Source organism: Pseudorca crassidens, chromosome 8, assembly GCF_039906515.1.
Source record: "Pseudorca crassidens isolate mPseCra1 chromosome 8, mPseCra1.hap1, whole genome shotgun sequence".
Taxonomy (NCBI): domain Eukaryota; kingdom Metazoa; phylum Chordata; class Mammalia; order Artiodactyla; family Delphinidae; genus Pseudorca; species Pseudorca crassidens.
The window spans coordinates 59214815-59236070 of NC_090303.1; the positions used below are offsets into that span (position 1 = coordinate 59214815).

Consider the following 21256-nt stretch of genomic DNA (forward strand, 5'->3'; position numbering starts at 1 on the left):
ATTTTAGCCAGCAGGAGGAAGAGGAGCCCCCAAAGTCACTGAAAAATGGAGTTCTTATACTTTTTTCAGGCTTAATAATTTATTTCTCCTCTTACACTTTAGATAAGCATTTGGGGAACAAATATTTTGCTTAAGATTGAAGATCCACCTTTTATAATTAAAAAAAGTACATGTATTTACTGTTTACATGACTGTTTGGTACAAAGATATCTTCCCTTTGAAAGGTATGACATTTAAGCCCTCCAGCTCAGAGCCGCATACAGTATGTGCAGAAAAATGTTAGCCCAAGACACAGCATCCCATGGTTTTGATGCAACGTGCAGGAAGTGGTTCAAATTTAATTGCAAACTGTCCACAAACTCCCTTAATAATGAGATCCCAACAACTTGTTGGAATAAAAGCTCTGATGCAGCTCCCTGCTGCGAAGGGCACTTCACAATGATTTTCACTTAAACCTCCCCTTTCAGTTGCCTGGGGGAAGCCTTCATGAATTTATCTGATCCTGTATTTCTTACTGTGTAATCAATGTTATCCAGAGGAAAAGTCTAATTCTTTTCCTCATTGGGAATGAAAAGTTCGCTCACAATGCCTTTACCGTAAGGAGTTTCACTCTGGTAAGATCTGAGACAAAACTCTCTTTTCCTTTGGTGAGAAAGATCTTGGGCCAGTCTACCCCATGCTCTTTATCCTAGTGTCTGGAGCACCCACTGACTTCAAAAGGGAATTTCCCACCCACCCCTGTAGATGGAGGTGGGCGATGCACAGAGGGAGGAAGGAGAGGGGGTAATGAGAAAGGCACGAGCAAGGCGATAAAGGAGGCTGCTAAGGTTAAGGTTAAAATTAAAACACAAACCTTGAAATTTAGAGTTCTGAAAAGCCCATTAAAAGATGTCCAACTTTTTCCTCTATATAATTTACAATGGGGCTTTGGTGACTACTCACAGCACAAGTGGCACTAAAACACACAACGCAGAATTGGGGAGAGAGGAATTCTGGGGATTAAAATGCAAGAAGCATGCAAACAGAATGCCAGTGTTGCCTATTAAAATGGGGAAAAGATTGGAGGATGCCAAAATGAAGCTCCCATTCTCCCCACCCTTGCTTCTGATTGTCCTAGGTAGTGTTTGCAACCACAGTGCTGAATTTACATACAGCCGACTTCTGCCTCATTTATGCAATTAACCACAATTTCTCTGTATGTGCATCACTCCCTGGGAGAACATGAAGAATCTGCAAGGAGATGTTATCTCTTTCAGGATAACTGGGAGCCATTTAGTGGGTAATTCACTGAATGGAACCCCAGTGCCTTTGAAAGAGTTGATTCATCTCCTGAGGGGCCTTGAGAATGTGCCTCATCAGGCCTAATGGAACCAAAGGGACGTCATTACAGCAGAGCTTGTATTATTTTCCTTTTTTTTGTAACCAAATTGACTTTTTCTGATCTTTTTAATTTTTAATTTTCTGAACAATGCATTGTTAAGGAAAAACAAAAACCAGAATAAGGCCACACCTTTTGGGCAAGTAGGACTGGGAGGAGAATGTTCTTTCCTAAGGCCTGGCTTCTCTCACTCTCTGCCTGTAGGTGGAGGAGGGACGTGGACAGGGAGACCCCGTCGTGAACAGTGCTGGGTGGGCCAGGCCTGGGCAACCTCCAAGGGGCCTTGAGGATGCTAGATGGTGGGCACATTTACTGCTCTAAAGATGGAAACCACTTGTCCCCTTCAGGCTGCATCAGAGCTCAGCTCAAACCCTTCCTTCCCCTTCATCTGTGCCTGATTGAAATTTCCAGAAGAAGAAATTCCAGCCCACCCATGGGAGCCCTTCCAGATGCCCCATTCCTCTTAAATGCAAGCAAAGAGATACTTTGGCCACTTAAATTCAGTGGCCATGGCTCACGGGCCCAGCCGCTCCACGGCATGTGTGATCTTCCCGGACTGGGGCACGAACCCGTGTCCCTTGCATCGGCAGGCGGACTCTCAACCACTGTGCCACCAAGGAAGCCCTCTCATTCATTCTTGGTGAGGTTCTGACTCAGCAAGGGCTGTGGTGCAGAAAGACCATGGTGGGAACTGCAGACAAGACCCGCATCCAGCTCTACCGCATGCTAATCCCATGCCTGTGATCAAATTTTTAAGCTCTCTGGGTTTTGGTTCTCTTATCTGTAAAATGGGGGTATGATTTACTCATTTCTTTCTTTCTGCCAGCTCTGGAAGAATGCAAGGTGGCTCTCCGGGATCCATAAAAGTACAATAAAATAGAATGACTGATAAGAAGGGCAGAAGAAGTAGGACAAACACGAGGCTGGGGACATAGCAGAGAGGCAGGGATGCGGCCAAAACAAATGGGGCTGAGACTGTCCACTGACATAGTTGCCATGTGGGTTGAATGTTCCTGAAAATCCTTATAAGTTGGAAAATTGTGATCGAATGTAGGGAATTGCTCCTAACATTTGCAGCAGCTACTGAGCCCAGGACTATGTGTGCTGTAATTCTACTTAACAAGTATGTATGGAGGTACAAGGGCTGAGGGAGACGTGGAGAGGAGGAAGCCAGCAGCTTGGTGGGGGGACCTAGGGGACAGTGCCAGCGATTCTCCAGCAGAATGTGGCGAACACGTCAGGAGCAGGATGAGGCTTCAAGCAGAGGCGGGGCCAGGGTCTTGGATATTGAGAACTGCATGCAGGCACCCTCAGCGTCTGTTATGTCTGTATGAATTCTGTGTCCCCTCTGTTTGCAGACTGCATTTCCGACTCTCACGTGTTAATAAGCATGACTGCCAGGAAAGCAGCGCTCACATCTCTTACAAAAAATGGAAAATCCTGCTCACCAGCTAAGGGTAAGAGGGGTGTGTGGCCAACACTGACCTCGCCATTCTTACTCCGTCTCCCATATAGATGTGCCACTTCTCAAAAAGGACTGGATGATACGAACTTTCATTTTCACACAGGGTTCTCTGAGCATCTTTAATACCTGTTCAACCTTGACTCCATCTCATGTTCAACATCCCCATAGAAAAGGGGCCTCTGGATTTCCTAAAACATGCACAGGGCTCAACTTCCTTTTAGAATCTCCCCATCCCAACCCCCGCTGTGCTGATGGAAACTATTTTATTTGTGGCAGTAACCAGAGTGCCATTTACTTTAAAAATTTTAGCTGGTGAAGAAATGAGCCCTAGCTCTTAAAAGCAAGGATTACACTAGCCTCGGCAACCAATGAGATGGGCAACCACCAGCCATTTTAGCTACAAACTTCTGTTAAGAGTTTATTATCAGGATGATCCCTTAGAGCAGGCCCTATTAAAAAAATAATCATCATCTGCTCGACTCCCTTCTTTTTTATTAAACTGGTCATTAATTACTGGTAACAACTAATTTCATCTGGATTTTATTGAGTAATTATAAAATAAACAGGGGAGGATATCAAGCTTCCTGCCTTGCTGAGGACAGGAATTCTTTATAATGTTATGTTTCAAAAGGGGGCTGTAATAAACCACCAAATTCCATTTACTATGGTAATTACAATTCTCAAAATTCATCCTTCCTGTGGTTAACGAGTGCCTTCTTTCAGGTTCGCTCAGCCTGACTTCAGCTTGGGTCATTAAATAGCAAACTAGTTTTCACCCACTGGTAACAACAGATCTTTCATGGCTTATTGCCTAATTAATTGAGGTGCATAATTTGATCGCTATAACTTTTTAAAAATTTCATATTCCATGTATCACGTAGCAGTACGCTATTATTGTAGCGTAATTTAAAGTGGACTGAGTTTTAGGGTTTTGACTAGAATAGGTTCATTATCCTGGATAAGGTAAAGTGCAAAGTTTTACCAATGTTATTCAACTACAACATTTAGGTTAAAACATTTGCAACAAGTCATTAATTTAATAACGTGCTCATCCAAAACAAATCATAACTCATTTCTTTTTACTGCAAAAGTAATTGAGTAATGAATAATGAAAATCATCCCACTTAAAAGGGCAGTAAATATGTTGACTTTATTATTAATACTCAATTTTCATTAATAAGGCAGCTATTAAATTTCAAACATGATGGACTTGATTTACTGACTTATTCAAGATAACAGTGAAATATTATCTAGTAAATACCACGGTTCTTGCAAGAGAAGATCTGATCATGAAATAAATGAATTCAACTTAAATTTCAGCTCACATTTTTAACTATTCAACCTCAAACCTCTTGTTCCTGTATCTCACATGTTCCTTAAAAGAGTTTTAATTGTCCGTGTACAGGTGCACACACGCATGTGTGTGAGAGAGGTGGGGAAGGGCCCTAAGACAGCTCTCCACATTACTGCACCCTGGTGAACTGCAACTCTCTGGTGAGTCAGTACTGGTTTGGTCACTCTTAGACTACCCAAAAGGAGTTCATAATAAAATACCAAGAAGATATTAGTTATACCTAAAAGGTGGTCTGTAGCCTAAGACTCAAACACAACATTTCAGTGATGGTTCAGGAGAAAGAGAAAAAAAACTCATTCAATGTAAAGGGCACTAGTTGAATGTGTTTTTTAAACTCCTGTAAACAGAATTACAGTTGATTCTTCAGTTATTCACAGCAGTTATGTTCTATAAAGTTGCTGCAAACACTGAATTAGTGAAAATGGAGCCACTGTGTCGCAAGTACTGATTCTAAGTTTAAAAAGAAATTTTAGTGAGTAGGCGAATTCGCAAATACGGAATCTGCAAATGATGAGGACTGACTGTACCTTATACCACAAACTTATACTACTCATTCACCCATGTGTTACATTTGCTTATCTGCTGTAATTCTCTTCACTTATAGGACAACCTCAGCCCTATCATAAGCCTTTTAAGCAATGGCATGGCCCAGAACATACATACTTTATTTAGCAAAGCCTGAAAAATTTCTGGGAATCACTAACTTTTAGAAGAATTGGAATAGTAGTTAAAACTTCAAGTCATATATATTTTGAGGACATTTCATGTTCTTGTCAAACATTTTCTTATTTATCTGCATATTTCAGAGAAGGGCATCATTTCACACTAAGAGACATTAAGTAACATCCTGGGTTTGTCTAGCTCTAACTCAACAGTGACTTTTTTTTAAAAATTAATTAATTTATCTATCTATTTTTGGCTGTGTTGGGTCTTCATTGCTGTGTGTGGGCTTTCCCTAGTTGCGGTGAGCGGGGACTACTCTTCGTTGTAGTGTGCGAGCTTCTCATTGTGGTGGCTTCTCTTGCTGCAGAGCACGGGCTCTAGGCACACGAGCTTCAGCAGTTGTGGCACGTGGGTTCAGTAGTTGTGGCTCACGGGCTCTAGAGCACAGGTTCAGTAGTTGTGGTGCACGGGCTTAGTTGCTCCACAGCATGTGGGATCTTCCCGGACCAGGGCTCGAACCCGTGTCCCCTGCATTGGCAGGTGGATTCTGAACCACTGCGCCACCAGGGGACCCCAACGATGACATTTTTGATATAAAAGATTCAACAAAAGGTTTCTTGCCTGTTACCTTCATGGGAAGGATAGTCACAGCTTAATCTTATGGGTAATGTGTGAGACCTCTATCTAGGAGAACTGAAATTCAATTAAAACTTTTTAGTTGTGATATAAGCGTCTGGACCAGAGATCACAAAATGATGGCCTACAGGATGCTGACTCGAGATTAAAAAATGAGATTTGACATGGCAATCCAGATTTCCAGATTCTTTTGGAAAATTAGCAGCTTTGGCATCACTGGGCCTGAATTCTTACACAGCAACAAGGTGAAAGCAGAGAAGCAACCTGCCTCCCACATAAGGGGCATGGGCTCTCAAGTTCACTCCCTAGTTTTCTAGTACCCAGCCAGCTCCACTCATTTACATCATCTGGCCGATATTCTGAAGCACCTGAGTTTCCTACCCTTTGCCTAGATGTGCGAAAAACCTTCAACAACATGTTCAACAAATATTTATTAGATGGTCTGGCTTTCTGAAGATAGCCAGCTAAGACTCCCTCCAATTTGGAGAACTTGAATGAGGTAAGAAAATCAATCTAAACAAACAAAGAAGCCACCAACAGATCAGCAATTCTCAGTGAGGGAAGGGAAGAGATGAAGTTTAAAAATGTACCAGAAGGATTTTGGTTGGCAAGGGCGGATACAAATGGGATTCCTCCATGAGGGAGTTGCACGTGTGCACAAGTGTGCAGAGGGGGGTGGGCAGACCTAAGGTAAAGAGCCAAGATATGAATTGGTATTTGTAGGATGTACTGACTGTGAGAACATCACTTTAATTATTTGGTCAGGAAGAACTGGATTCACTTTGGGAAGGGTTTTTCTTGTACTGTTAAGTTGGACAGGGAGGCCCTCTTTGTTACATGCCTTTTTAAAAAATGTACTAAGATCTGAAAGAGACTTACAGACACAGAAAACAAACTTATGGTTACCAAAGGGGAAAGGGGGATGGGGGTGGGATAAATTAGGAGGCTGGGATTAACACATACACACTACTATGTATAAAATAGAAAACCAACAAGGGCCTACTATACAACACAGGGAACTCTACTCAGTGTTATGTAATAACCTATGAGGGAAAAGAATCTGAAAAAGAATATATATATATGTGTGTGTATGTATGTATAACTGAATCACTGTGCTGTACACCTGAAACTTACACAATATTGTAAATCAACTATACATCAATAAAATTTTTTTTTTAAATATACTAAGATCCTGTGATGGGTTTTGAATAGCATTAAATAGTCCTTCAGGATTCATCTGCCCCTCGGAACATGTAGAGATCTACCTGCAAAGGGGCCAGTTTATGCGCTAGTGACCGTGTCGTTGTTCTAGGTTTCACAGTTGACCTGGCTGACGTATTCTCAAGCCTGTTCTAAGGAGGGCCTGGCTATGCAGCAGTGGGAGCAGAAACCGATCCACTGATGCTCTGGAATTGAGCCAGTGGGGCTCGGACAACAAATTTGAGCTTGTTAGATATCCTTTTTTGAATCTGGAGCTCTCCCTAACACTGAGCTGACCGTGTAGAACAAAAGAGGAAAACTTTGATATATAGCTGGAGAATCAATGAGCTAACAGGGCTGCCTGCACAGCCAAAGGTGGTCTTAGGCGAGAACAAACTAGTAGGGGGCAGAGATTCAGGTCTCCCTGATCCCCAAAGAAGAAGGTGCCTCCTGAGAGCTGTGGCAAAGCAGGGAGAACACTGCTGGGGAATATAGTGGAACTTTTGTTCCATAGCTGGGATGCTTTTTGCTGCTAGTCACCTCACGATTATAGAATTTATTACCTATAAAGATGTTGGCTAAAGGGTGGTTCCAGGCTGATAGTTAATTCAGTAGCACCCAGGACTCAGGTTCCTTCTCTCTTTTTGTTTGATCATCCCTGGCATGTTGTCCATCTCCTCGTTGCCAGAAGGTTGCAGCAGCTCTTTTTATCACATCTTTTCCTGGAGACACAGTCTTTTTTTTTTTTTTTTAAGTTGAATGAATGATTCTTTAAATTCTATAGTGCTTTACAATTTTCAAAAGTTTCACACACATGATATCATATAACCCCATAATAACCCTTTTTCCCCCCTACCCCTATATTGCCCCTCCCCACTTTTCTCTTCCCACTGGTAACCTCTAGTTTGTTCTCTATGTCTGTGAGTCTGCTTCTTTTGTTTTATTCACTAGTTCGTTGTATTTTTTCAATTCTACATATAAGTGATACACAGTATTTGTCTTACTCTGTCTGACTTATTTTGAGACACAGTCTTTTAAAAAGACAATGAGGACTTTTTCTTCACCCTCCCATCCAGCTTACTTCCCCTCATGTTTCATTGGCTAGACCTGCATCGCGATATTAACTTATGTCAATCAGTGGGAAGGAGAATGAATTGCCACCATTAGCTTGGACCAAAGTTTCTGATTCAGGTCTTGGGAGGAACCTTAGAATTTGCATTTCTAACGAGCTCCCAGGTGGTGCTAATGTTGTTGATGTGAGAACCTCTGAGCTTAGACTGTTCAAGATTTACCACCTGAATAAATTTAGGGCCCCTCCGGCAAATGAGAAGGGGAGGGATCGTGTTGGATGGAAACCAGCAATGGCAGCTACACATGCTCTTTATAGAACACAGGGTTTCTGCTGAAACACCGGTCAGGGTACTTGCAAGTGGGGAGACTGAGGAAGACTAGCAACTTGTATCCCCAGTTTCCTAGACAGAAGCTGAAACCAAGCAAACTAAAAATCCTCAGAAAGTAAATTAGAGATGCTTGCATAAGAAAGAGTTTTATTTCTGGGGTACGCCAAGTGTTGTATGCTTTCTAACGATTATACGGAAAGATGTGGCAGTCAGTGATGCTGTTCCGTAAGTATCTCTGGCTCTCCCATGTCTGGGCACGTGATAAAGCATGGCCATATGACTTGATTTGGCCAGTGAAACATGGCATGGAAATGACAGTTCACAGCGACACCTCCTCTTGCTGTAGTAATTACAGAACGTAGGTCAAGGTAAAGCCTTTATCAGACTAGGTTCCCGAGTGCCAGAAATTAGCAGAGCTTTCTTAATGAGCCATGTTGGACATATACAGTGAGCAAGAAATCAACTTGCTGTGTCATTGACATTTGGGGATTATCTTTTAAAGCAGTACAGTGAAACCCATCCTAATAAAGTATATAAAAATTTTATACTGCATTTAAATAATTATTATTTTTTTTAGCTCAAACACCCCTTCTTAAAAAACCCTAACAAGGAATGCCCTGGTGGTCCAGTGGTTAGGACTCGGAGCTATCACCGTAGTGACCCGGGTTCAATCCCTGGTCAGGGAACTAAGATCCCGTAAACCGAGTCATGGCCAACAAACAAACAAAACACCCTAACGATCCTTCAACACTTGGCTCAAGTTACATTTTCATCATGACTCCAGCCAACATTTATCTCACGTGGGTGCCAATTCCAACTATAAGAAAATCACAAGGTTCAATACTTGGCTATTTTATAATTACCCATGTATATTAATATCACTTCACTGATTAGATTGCAGACTGAGAGCAGAGATCATGTCAAAGACGTCTTTATATCCTTTTGAGCAAAGGAGGGAAATTAGCAGCTTACAGATAGAATCTAGCTGAAGAATGGAGCTGTCAATACTTTACAGTATTTGAACTTTTCCATTTATTATTTGCACGCAATCAGGTGGTTAGTAAGCACTTTTTGCCTGCTCATATTGGAGTTACATTGGAAATTTAAGAGCAGAGTTGCAAGCAACCACATGGCTGCTTCATTACATGGCTGCACTTTTCACCAGCTATGGAAATTTCCATTTTCTCTGAGCTATTTGACTATATATTGGCCTGTTCACAATATCTTCCCAGAATGAACTAAGAAATAGAAAACAGTGGTGGTAACTTAAGGAGAGAAATCAGCTAGTGGGGTTTAAAATAAAATTTGGTGAGCTCAAATGTGGGAAGTGACACTGATCATTGAAAAGGAATGCTAAAGCATGTTTCAAGTTTCATTAATATCAATAATCTGAATTTGGGACTCTGAAAAGTCACCTGGCCCAGTCCTCTGTCTTCAGATTTTTGCTTTCAAGCATGCAAAGTATTATAGTTCTTAAAAGCAGATGTTAAAAGGCCGACTGCGGATTACCTGCTTAGTAAATGATGGAGGTGTTATTGAAAGACAGATCCTTTAAATAATCAGCATAGGTGGCAGACTAGCCCATCAGGATGGGATATAAAATTACACTTTGAAGAATTACAACTTTTGAACTCTCAGGAGAGAGCAATATTTTGGACCTGGCCCCAAGTTGTGAATAGGAGCTAAAATGGGGAAATTTGGGGGCGATAAACCAATAAGGAATAGAGGTCATAAGTCAGTCATGCTCAAACCTGCAGTGAAAGTTTTAAAAATCTATCATTTAATTTTTCAAAGGTAAATGGATTTAATAGGTCTAGGGTGACACCTAATAATTTGCATTTCTAACAAGTTCCCAGGTGATACTGCTGTTATTGGTTTGAGAACCACTGAGCTTAGACTATTCGAGATGCAAGCATGCCAACGCCTTAATGCTCTGTATGTAGCAGCAGATTTTTTGGTCAAAATGTAACTACCAGTGCTAGTCAGAACAGAGCAAGCATGAGGATACATTCTGTGATAACATGGCAACAACACAAAATAATAGCTTCATAATTACTAAAGTAATACCAAATTTGCTGGAAAACATACGATAGGTTTGGGTGAAGTCTTAGAAAAGAGGAATGACTCAAGGTTACAAAAGGAAGAAGTGGGCTCAGTTTGGTCCTGTTTGACTATGAGGACTATGGACTCCACAAAGCTAAGGAAGATTCAGGACTCCAGGAGTCTAATTTCACCTAAGCCTCTTATTAAATAATTAAAAGCAGCTCATCAATTCAAGAAATACAAGTTGGAAGTAGGCTTTCACTCTAAATATCATTAATGACAACGTATAATTCACTTCTTATTTCCAACAGTTGAGTTAACTCTGAGTGGAAGTGGTATAATTGCTGGCACCTTAGAACCCTCCTTGAATGCCACCCTTAAAATCTAAGCAAATGGTTGCCTCACAGGAGTGAATGCCTAAAGGGAAGCACCTTTGGTGCTTGAGGTAGCAAAGGTCCTTGGCTCTGACCTAAAACTAGTCCACAGTATTGCAAATTATATCCAAGAGTAAAGGCGTTACGGTCGTATTTTCATGCACTGAGCCCTTAGCTTTTTCAAAACTTCAGCTTCATTTGGCAACCGATGCCTCTTGGGGAACAAAATTACTTACGTCATTAAAATTCCATCAAGTAATAATTTTATTATAGTTGCTAACAGAAATAACTGTAGTGAATAAGTACAGTGTGATCGATTTGTTCTTGATGTCTCAAGAGGGTCATTATTTAGCTCTGATATAAAGTCAGGACAGTATTCATTTGAATCGCAAACTGCATATCAACTACCCAGGTGGGCGTGTTTTAATGTGCTTTAGGGTTAGCGCAGTCCGTAACTGAACTATATAGCAGGTCTGCTTCAAAAATGAGGTCTCAGAACAGCCAAGTCTAAATGATGATGTGTCACATGGAGTGTCAGATGCTTTCCAGCTCTCCTCTGCCTCCCTTCCCGACACCAGGATGAAAAAAAAAACTGTTCTAACATAATATAAAATGAAATTCTCTTTTAAGATGGGGAAAAAAGGAGGGGGCATGTGAATGAATACGAAGGCGCCAACCCCCCACTTCGAAGTCCGCAGGAAGTCCCTTCAGCCCTGTTGGACCTGCCTCAGTAGCACAGGATAAACGTTCCATTAGATTAATGCCCACCTCCCCGCCTCATTCTTCTACCAGCAAGAGCATTAGAGTCTGCTTGGGCTTCCCTGGTGGCGCGGTGGTTGAGAGTCCGCCTGCTGATGCAGGGGACACGGGTTCGTGCCCCGGTCCGGGAAGATCCCACATGCCGCGGAGCGGCTGGGCCCGTGAGCCATGGCTGCTGAGCCTGCGCGTCCGGAGCCTGTGCTCCGCAACGGGAGAGGCCACAGCAGTGAGAGGACCACGTACCGCAAAAAAAAAAAAAAAAAAAAAAAGATAAGAGTCTGCTAAGATAGATTACTATAATATAATGATTGAAGGGAATATATAGAGTGGCACACAGAGAGGTCTAAATACCTGTAAGTGTAAAAAAGCATAAATTACTGCTTTAATTAATTTCCTAATGTAAAAACACAGCTGCAGTAATGTTGCCAAGTCTTGCCAGGCTGCTTTAAATTTGTGACATGAAATCATGGCACTTAAGTCTTAATGCACAAAAACATATTTTATTTACTTTTTATGGAATATCAGCATTTAAAGCTTTCTATTTATGTGTGTAAACGCTTTATAAATTACTTGAAATACTGAAAAAAAAAATCTATTAATCAGCAGTTACAATTTACCCAGTTTCGGTTTCAATAACGAAATGCCTTTTTGGTGGACTCCTGCTGCTATGTGAACTAGCTCTAGGCTCTTAAAGTAATGAGTCCGGACAGAGTCATCCGATCTCAGGCTTTGTACAAAACTCAAGGAAAAGCACTTTGCCCACAATTCCTAGTCTGTTTACCAGACTGACTGCTGGAGCATTATAAAGTCTCTGGGCTTCCCCTTCCCCCTTCCAGCAAGTACCTTTTTTTTTTTTTTTTTTTTTTTGCTTTTTTCCAAGCATGAGCTATGAAAACATGGTATTATAGAGCCCTCTTCAGGCCAGAAGGTTTGTAGGCGCTTAACCAGCAAGACTTTTCTTAGAGTGGCAGTAAAGGGGGAACCGTCCAAACTGCACACAGTGGATCTCACTGGAAAGATGTTTGTCGTAAGGGCGGGCTGACACTGACTCTTCCAAAAGAACACTTTGTCAAATCATTTAAGGCATGTTGCCTTGATGGAAAAATTTCTGTAGGCCCCTGGGAACATGGTAATGCACTGCATAGCGTCAGGGACAATATCATCGTCTTCGTAATTCTTATGATTACCCATGAAGGATACGGGGCTCTGAATGGTTCACTTGAAAAATGCAATTTCTAGCACATCTGGCTTTTTGAGGCCAGGAAGAAGAAACCAGGAGTTATTTATGCAGACAAACACCATGATTTCTTCAGCCAAGTTTTCATTTTAATGAATGAAGTGTATGCCTAGCAAAACTCAGTGAATTTCTCAAGTGTTTTAGGAAACTTAGTATAAATTTTTACAGGGCATTTTATATTGTGTTTTAAACTTTTTGGATGGAGCAGATGTAAATCACTACTGAAAGAAATACACATGTAAAAGATAAATATGAGGAAGTGTGCCGAAGACAGAACAAAATAAAACAAGCTCTCGTTTTCATTGAGACGATACTTTCGAACCACACTTTACGTGGGTTATAAAATATTTTTCAAGTCAGCAAAATAACCAACAACTTTTAATAGATTTTTTTCATAATATTTTCAAGTCAGCAAAAGGACTGACAACTTTTAATAGTGTTTTGTTTTTTTTTCCCCACAATGGTCAAGAGAGTATTAATTTAAAAGAGGAAGCATTTGACCAAAATATTTTCTTTTACTGCGTTTAATCTGTGCCAGGTAACTCGTATACTTCCTGGAGCACCCAGAGATTCATGCTTCTAACAACTTTCAAAGGGGCTGGGGCTGTCTCCTCAAAGCTCCTCTCCCTGGTAGCAAAACGTGGCAGCCAGGAGAAGTGGAATGAATGGGGAGTGATGTGACGATGAAAAGAACCTGATATTCCACACGTTAAAATGTCCTTCCTCAGGACTTGTGATCATTAATAGGATCTTTCTGAAAGACCCATAGGGAGTTATGAGGAGGCAGTGGCCTGGGGCAAGGACCAAGGACCACGGCTGCAGCTGTTTACAGCAAATCTCTAGAGGAGTCTCAGCAGTTCCCAGGGGATTCTGACGACAGTCTAACTAAGCCACCATGCATTCTCTGGTCATCAGACTATCTGACTGTTGCTGTTCCCAGGAATACACACTCGGTATTGGAGGTTTTTCTTGTCTCCTCTACTCAGCGGTATAGACAAGCCCAGCAAAGGGTAATGTCAGCAAAGGTTTTGGTTCCAGTAAAACGACTCTTCCAAACGCAAACCCCAAATTAAAAAGTTGGAGTTTCCAGCTTTGTTGAGTTCTGAAACAAGTGCTCTCAGCATGAACTGTCAACAGCCCGAGCTACAAACAGGGCGGCTGCCGGCTCCTATGGGACCACCTCTGCACTCCCCCATCCCAACCTCACAGAGCTGAATGTCAGACATGACTTTACCAGGCCTGGAATCCGGCTGCCAGGCTCAGCCTCCTTCCCTGGGCTTATCTCCCACCGGGAGGTGGTGGCTGACTTGATGGGACTGCACGCTTCTCAGCAGATGTTGGGCTGCCACCAACGGGAGCGCGACCCGGCCTGGCGCCACCGACATTTACAGTCATGCCTCCCGCCCCTGCTTCCCGGCGGCCCCCTGCCCTGTCCCCCCAGTGCCAGCCTGTGTGCAGACTCGGCCCACTAGGAGAGGACAGGTGATGAGGATTAAGCCGAGCCTATTTGCATATCCTCAGGGCAGGGGAGGAAATTAACACCACAGTGACATGATTTAGTGGCTGAACTTAAACTGGAGAAAGCCCTAGACCTCTTTTGGAACTCGAGGAGACTGAGCGAAGGAGATGGAAAACGCAGCACATCTGGCAGGGATAGGCTAGTCCAGGGTTAATGGAAGAAACAGAAAGAACTGAATCAGTTTGGGTCCAAAGTGTTGCTTACAATTCACCCACAAAATACGAGCAGGCTTTACTCTTGGCCACAAGAAATGATTCCTTCACCTCCTTCTCGTTGGATGGGGGTGGAAAGGAGGGATTGTTCCCGGTCATTATCACTATCTGTCCAGGTAGCTACGTTATAGCTTTGAGAGGCCCTCAATCACATTCTCCACCATTTGCCTGCAGCCAAATTCAGAAACGGTCTGACAATTTGGTATTTCAGAAACTGAACACTTTATGGAATTCTTTTCACTATAACAGGAGCATAGAGACGTCTTAAAAATCTCTCACGAAAGTTAAGTAAAAGAGAAAAGAATGAATTAGCACCCGTGAAGTATAGTTTCATCGTTCTAAGGCTTTTTCTTTTGGGAAGGCCAGGAAGAGATGTGATTTTTTGAAATGATTATTTAGACAACTGTGTCATCTGATAATGGAAGCAGGTAAGAAGGCAGCTCATGTTATTTCACTTTGCTGTCATATGAAGGTATCTAGAAAAACGGACGCCGCTAAAAGTTTCTTCTCATTTTCACGAAGCCAGTACAGTGCTAGGTGCATTCTCTGGGCAAATCTGCAAAAGCTGCTTTACCTTGTTTTTTGCTAAGACAGCAGTGAGTTCAGCTCTAAGTAAGCAAAAATCTAGAACTGCTTAGGACACAAACACCACACCACCCACCATGAGCACAGAACTTGACCAACACAGAATGTCTAACTATAAAGTAATCAGACTAATTTTAAGACAAATGCCAGAGCACATATAAAAAGATAAGGCTCTCATCTTTAAAGCCGCCACCCGAGGCGGCCATATGTATATGTACCACTGTACTGTCATTTTGCTATGCAAAAATATTTTAGACTTCCTCTTGAAGACAACCTTGGAAAATGCCTGGAATCCTGTGGAATATCACTGAGGGTGGTAACTCTGTATCACGGAGGGGCCAGAGGCCACTTGTAATCAAGTTTGGAGAATAAGGTGGGTGATCTGGCCCCTAAGACCTCAGGAGTAAAACGCACACAGCAGAACTCCCCCACATAAGGCCGTGGCCTTTAGAGGAGCAGCTGCAAACATGTTTTGAGCCATGGGAGAATCACTGAAATACACCTGCCAACACCTCCCAGTGTAATGCTTTTAAAGGACAACACTCATTTGGATGTATACATTCTGGTATGTGTGTGTCAGAGGGCAAGCAAAACGCCTATCAGGGGCATCCTTAAAAATCATCGTGGCCTCTCCTACGTCTATGAACTTCTACTGAGGTCTCTGAGAGGCAGATCATCTTTCTTCTGGGGCAGACACTTGAGTATCTTTATAACTTAATGTGTGTGTGTGTGTATAAACATAACATTAGCTATGAGGAAGTGTGTGCTAGAAACTTCAGAAACCTTACCACAGCCAGTCTGAACAAGCTCCTCAGCTATAGGGAGCAGAATGCTGGGGAGGACGTGAACCCCTCTGCATGCGCCGTAAGAGAGTCCCAAAGGGGAGTGATGTCACCATTAGGGCAGGAAGAGTATGGACAGATGAACCAGGCTCAAGACGGAGAGGAAGGGTGGTTTGGGTACAGCACGTGACTGTGTTGGAAGCACCTCTGTACCCAGCTTTCTGAGTGCAGCGCTTGGTTTTGGGGAAAACGATGGCTAAGAGTAGGATGATCAAACAGGGCTGTGGCTGGCGTCCATGTGGGGCTCTGCCTTGGTGTGGGCCACGCCTAGACCTGCAAGCTCACCCTAACATTGGAAGACTCGTCCTTGGACAATTTGTGTATGTTAAAAAGAAAACCTGACTTTCTGCTAATAGAATATGTGGTGCTCTCCCAACTCATTGGAAAAATTGAGAGATGTCACCATTATCAGAACTCCAGCCTCACTATTTTGTCGTCTTCTCTCATTTATAACCTTGTACATGTTAGGCATTCCATAAATATTTGTCTCTACACACCAAGGTTTCATGATCCTCACAGTAATGTCAGTGATATAAACAGGAAAAGTGTTATAAGACCCATTTTACAGACAAGGAAACTGAGGCAGAGAATGGCTAGGAAGTAGTGTTTTTGGATAAGGAGTTCAAGAATCCCTCCAGGCTGGTGCTCTTCCCAGTCCATTCTGTGCTGGGGACAGGAGATTCAGCAGAGTCCAGGCTTGGTGGCAGGGGGTAACACAGAAGTAGGTTTTCTGGAAGGGGGTTTTCATTTTGTAATGGACACACTTTTCCCTTTAATCTTCATAGTATTGCCAGGGTCAAAGACTTGGGTGGATTTTTCCGTGAACTGCTTCAGCTGACCCCCAAGGTCTCCTAGAAGTTGAGGGAAGCGGGGGAAAAGGAAATAACTTGGAGTCTGACTCCCTCCTTGCCCTCCAATACTCAAAAGTGTAGGGGTCCATGCTGAGTGGCAAAGGTTGCACCAGAAGACCCAGAGGCTGCTCCGTCTCCTTCTTCAGAGTTTCCCAAGGTTCCCAGAGGCAGCAGCTGCATCTTTCTTCCGCTCAGCTGAGAATTCCTTGTGGAGTCCCCACCTCAATGCTCTCTGTTGAAATTCTATTGTTAGTATTTACTAGAGAAATGAATGATGTTCTCGCTATTAAGAGGGTGCTTTAGAGGCACGTTAAATGGAGCATGGGCTCCAGCACCATTCTGCTGTGTTTGAATCCAGCTTGATCATCTCCTCTTCGTGTGACTATGGGCAAACTTCTTAACATCTCTGTGCCATTTGTAAAATGGGGGTAACAGTACCTTCCTTACACGATTGTTGTAAGCATGAAATGATATAACAGATGTAAAGCGCTTAGAACAATGGCTGGCACATGCGTACACATATATAAGTGCTCAAATGTATTACAGTATTTCTATGATCATAGAACCACATACTGCCTTCCACAAGTAGTGAAATGTCAATGCCTTCTTTTTTCCTTTCTCTTTTTTCCAACTACAGGTTTCCCCCACTATCTGAAAGCAGTGTCCCTATGAACGTAAGCCAACATGGCATACATCGAAGCAGCAATGACCAAAAGGCACATCTTGCAAACGAATGCACAAAATAAATTGAGATAAAACACAGATGCTCATAGACGCAGTTCAAGGATATAGCGGCCTGATGCTGAGAGGCTGAGTGTAGTTCCCAGGGAAGGAGCTTGGGGGTGCTGCTCTCACTGCTAGGGGTGTGTGCTGCCTCTGTGAACAGCTGGCTGTGAAACACACATTGAACCCTATTTTTGCTCCCCCCCCCCCTTTTCGTAAAAGTGAAAAAAATCCTCTTCAGATCTCTTTTGGTTAGTGAACACAGGTAGTAATGTAGGTCTTTAATAAAAGTGAAATGGTGTAAAGCAAACTCTCAATAAGTGGGAGACACCTGTAAATTATAAGCCCAATGAGGACAGGGACCATGGTGTCTCACAGAGAGCCATCAATCCCTATTTCTGTCAGAATAACTGTCTCAGAAGACTATCTGCATTTTAAAAAAGAACTATGGAGAAAAGTTACAAAAAGGGCATAATTCATAATGCCAGCCTTTGGAAACGCTCTTTGGGTAGGGGTCCTCAGCACCTTTTAAACCACTCCAAATGCTAACTAGTATTCTACAAGAAGGTCAGAACCAGTTCTGAAAGTAAGAGTTTCTTCGCCAGAATCAATTTTTAGGGACCCTGCAACAAAAACGTCTCACATTACATGTGACTGATAAAATGAAATAATAATTGCATCTGCGAGGCTCACACTCAACATGAGGTCATATAACTTTGTGTCAACATTATCAAAATATTTTCATTTATTTAATCATATATTTACTGAAAACACAGACTTGTACCAAATTGTGTCAAATGGTATATGTGATTGCTATACTTAAAATGTTCAGACTATTTTGAACAGAGGGATTTATCTTCTTCTCGTAGCTTTTGGAAGTCTGGACCTATCTGGTTTTAGTTAGGCAACAGTCTTTGGCCAGCATTTTCTGGTACATTTGAAACTGTTGAACAATGAAAAGTAAAAACACGTATGCCAGCACTGCTTAAGCCTAATGCAGATATAAACATAGTTAAGAGCACTTTATTTAGGCTCTGCTTTATTACTCTTAACTTTCATAGTAATTTTGAATCACAATGCATTAACAAATTTTTATTAGGTTTCCTAATGGAAAGCCAGTTGCAGGCAAGGACTTTTATGACTCCCACTAAAGAACGTCGCAGTTCATTTTCGATTTACCTTTTAACACAGAAAAAAACAGAATTGGTAAAAGCTTGCTTTTGTGACCTTCTAATTTAGTATGCTCTAAAGTACACTAATTCTTTCCTTTGCTCTTTGCTAGCGCCCTCCCTAGTATAGCACAACTACTTTCTTAACCATCTTTGAGCTGCAACCTTTCCACAGGGCACGTGGCAGTTAGCAACAGGGGGGCGGGGACAGGGCTGACCTGAAGGCCCTGAATCCAAGAACGGGCGAGGGTGGGGGGAGTTCAAGATTTGATTTCAACTGGCAGCTCAGTTTTCTTGCAACTGAAAGTATTCTAAGCAACTTCTCCCTCTGGACTCTTCTTCAAAGCTTACAAATAAAGCAGTCTTCCAGAAGCCGACTCCTTTAAAGGAGCTGCTACATTCTGTTTTATGATTTATTTAGTGCTTCAAATATTTCTCTGTGATTTAGGGTCAGGCGGCTCCAGTGGGCCAGCCAGGCACTGCCCGGTGGTCTGTGGGATGACCAGCATATTGTGTGCTTCGGCCAGCAGGGGGTGGGAGCAGAAGTGGCAGCCACCCTGAAAACTCCAGTGGCCCAAGGGCCAGGGAGTGTCTCTGAAGCCACGTGGCGGAGATCCAGGCTCGCAGCAGGAAGTGAGGGTCATTCTGAAATCTTCAGTGAAAACACTCACTACAGGGGGCACTGCAGAAGAACTGCTTTGACTAAATAGGACATTAACCACAAAGAAGTTCCTTAGCTTGCCAGTTTCAAACACTGGCTTACTGACTGTAAGCAGAAGTTTACAGGCAGGGAGTACAGTGTCCAAGAGAGAGTTTAGGAGTGGGCTGTGTGACCTTGAGCAAACGATTTAACCTCTTGCGTCTTAGTCTCTCAAAATGAGGTTTATAATACCTGCACACCAGAGGGACACGGTGAGGATTAAATGAGATCTCGCGTACAAAGCTGTCAGCAAAGTGCATAGTCAAACCAAATAGTCAAAAAAGAAATGGCAGTATTATTACTGTTCCTAAGAAAGCATAATAGTAACTTTTTTTTTTTTTTTTTTTGGCCACACCTAGCGGCTTGTGGTATCTTAGTTCCCTGACCAGGGACTGAACCCGGGCCCTCCTGGCCCTTGGCAGTGAAAGCGTGGAGTCCTAACTACTGGACTGCCAGGGAATGCCCCATAATAGTAATTTTTTTAAAATTCATACAATATATATGAAAGAAAGCCTGAAAAGATATGTTAAAATGTCAACAGTGGTTATCTCAGGGTGGTGAGATTATAGAAAATTTTCCTTCTATGTGCTTTTTTCCATATTTTTTGCATTTTCCATAATAAACATGTATTACTTTTTGATCAGTACAAAGTTAATACAATACTAAAATGTATCTCATATGAAAATAATAAAGAAATGACTACAAGGAAGAACAACATGAGGAAATGTTATTGCAAGCCTGACATTTGTTCTCCTGGGCAGCCTCTGGAACATTCCAGCCTCGTCCTCTGTTTCTCCCAAGAACACATCTCAAGTGGTCACACTGATGTTAGTGGAATAAGGCACTCCCGCAGTGATACAAAAATGTCAATACAACATATATATGTTCACTTTTTGATAATTCTATTGGGTTTGAAATATATTTAAGGAAAAAGAAAAGGTCAAACTTTTCTCCATGAAAAAAATGAGTCAGTCTTTTTCTTCAGATGCGTTCATAAGAACTCAATATTGTAGACAGTTGCTCTATCACCAAGAAAAGGTTCATAAACTCTCTGTCGTATATTTTTTTAAGAAAATGTTTATATCTTACCACTTAATACAAATAGTCCATCTAATTTTCTCCTATAAATTGAAAACAAATTAAAAAAAAAAACAGGGAAATGCAAAGTGTTGAGGAAAGTATACGCTAAATATGAACAGAATCATAACCAGGGCAGTGGCCTGACATCCAACACCAGATCCTCAAATACACATAAAGAGTAATCTGAAGTCTATCACTTTGTTCTCGGAAAAACAAAGCCGGTGTTAACAATCACATCTTTACAGAATGTGAAACCAGACCTAAGGGGATCAAATAACTTTGTCTACTGTTCCTGGGGTAGGTTGTGGCAAAGGAGAATTTCTCAGTGCAGCACTAAGTCTTTGTCTTCTGGACGGCCATCTACAACGAGCTTACTTATAGGACATGGGTCTGCAAACTTTTTCTATAAAGGGCAAGACAGTAAATATTTTAGGCTTTGTGGGCCAAATGGTCTCTGTTGTAAGTACTTAACTCTGCTGTGATGGTGTAAGACCAGCCATAGAGGATTTGTAAGTGAGTGGTCGTGGCTGCGTTCCAATAAAACTTTATTTACAAAAACAGGGGGCGGGCCAGATATGGCTTACAAGCTTTAAGTTTGCTGGTCACTGGTGTAGAGGAAAAAAACTATTAAATTATAAAGCCATTCTTTAAAATGCATAATCTAAAACAAGAAAAACACATGACTATCATACTATGGGAGTAAACTCTGCTTGTGGGGCAAGAACAGATTTGGATACTCCTGTACCATGTATGTATGTTTGCACATGATGGTGAAAATCAGGTTTGGGTGACTTGCCTGGATGTGCTTGGGAAGAATTCTCCCTGAGTCATCACAGGCTGAGTCCTGAGTAGAAACTCATCTAATGCACAATAGTATGGGCTCTGGTGACTTTCTAAGAAGCGGGTAAGGGAGTGATAAGTCTAGGGAAAAGGGGGCAAGGACAGAGAAAAGATACCTGGGTATGAAGAGTGAGAAAGGAAGCAAAAGAGAAACCCAAGGTTTGGCAGGACATTTGGAGTTGGAGGGGACCAGACAGTCAGTTACCCGAGGCATTTCCCCCAATTG

At 42.2% G+C, this 21256-nt stretch overlaps 1 protein-coding gene across 4 annotated transcripts in view; it reads right to left on the bottom strand.

Moving 5' to 3' along the window:
- JAZF1 (JAZF zinc finger 1) overlaps nt 1-21256 on the bottom strand; it is a 336091-nt gene that overhangs the window by 65425 nt on the left and 249410 nt on the right. The window lies entirely within an intron of this gene.